This window comes from Austrofundulus limnaeus, unplaced genomic scaffold (genome assembly GCF_001266775.1).
Source record: "Austrofundulus limnaeus strain Quisiro unplaced genomic scaffold, Austrofundulus_limnaeus-1.0 Scaffold1554, whole genome shotgun sequence".
NCBI lineage: Eukaryota > Metazoa > Chordata > Actinopteri > Cyprinodontiformes > Rivulidae > Austrofundulus > Austrofundulus limnaeus.
In genome coordinates this window covers 49,600-51,035 of record NW_013953956.1, presented here as the reverse complement: position 1 = coordinate 51,035, position 1,436 = coordinate 49,600, and positions in this window count along the sequence as shown.

Genomic DNA, 1,436 nt, shown 5'->3' with positions numbered 1-1,436 from the left:
AGTCAATGGAGCCTTTTATTGTTCCTATACTGCCCCCTGCTGTATCTACTCAGTATTGAATGGTAGTTTAATAATATTTAATCTCAATAGTTCAGTGGTTACAAAACTAATATGATTGTATTTTGATGTTTTACTATAATGTCCTAATATTGCTCTATTGTTGTAATACAGTATATTGCAGTTTAGTGTCAACAATTGCATTGGCGATGTGACCTCTTTCTGCACACATACAAACCAACCCCTGGCAACGCCCTCTGCCACAGTTCAAATGGTCTAATGGTTAACTCTTTGTACTTTCATGTGGGACATCAGGGTTCAAAACCCAGCTACAGCAACTTAAACAAAAAATCTCTTCAAATTCCATATTGTCACACAATTACCTTAATTACAAACACCTGCTGACGTGACAGGCACAAGCTGGTATAGAAAACACATTTGAACTTGGTCAAAGTTCATGCTGCAATGACATGCTACATGGCAATGCACACATGTTTTTACATTGTAAAAACCCATGTCTAGTTTCTCTTGTGTTAGAGCAAATGATGTAATTTTGTTGGTGGGGGAGGTATATTCACTGAATCAAATTATTATGGGGGTCATCAGCCCCCTAACCCCCCTGTAAATTATGTCTATGAGTGACACTGACACCTTTTACCTCTCAGTTTAACAGGATTAGAAATACGGAGGTATGCATTTAAAGTGTGAGCAAAATCCAAACCTGCACTGAAAAACCTTTTACGACACAGAAAAATGATCAAACATGAAGACTGAGTCTTGACTTCTCACTTCATAAAAATTAATCAAATGAAATCAAAGCCCCAAAGTGAGAATCTATAATAGAAAGCTTCCAGCAAACCAAAACTCTTCTCTGGAGCAGCTGAAAATAAAAAAGACAGCATATTTATTTAACCACCCCCCAGTGTGAAGAGGAGCTAACCACGCATTTTTCATGGTGTTTCAACATTTATCAGTTTGTCATGGTTACAAGCAACACCCTTCCCCTGTTACAAGGTGCAGTAGCTTGGTGGTTCATGCAGTGACCTCTGATGAGGCCACAGGTTTGAGCCCAGGTAGTGTCAGGAAGAGAATCAACTGGCAAGATTTCATGCAGGTTTGTTTGTTGTAGCAACCCCTGCAGAAGGGAGCATCTGAAAGAAAAACATTTTCCTGTATTATCAGTACTTCTTTTCCCTTCTTGTCCTGCAGATTCCTACTGCATTCTGACCTTCAGACATCACCTGACTCCACACAGAAAAGTGAGTTTTATTTTTATTTGTTATTGAGCTCCAAGTTTAATGGCTTCAATACGTTTTTACTGACAAATGACTTGTTGAACTAGTGTTTATACAAGGCAGGTGATCTGAGAACACAGAGTCACAGGTTTCCAGGTTAGTCGCAGGCAGACCGCAGGAAATAACCAGGTCCAGTGTGTGTCC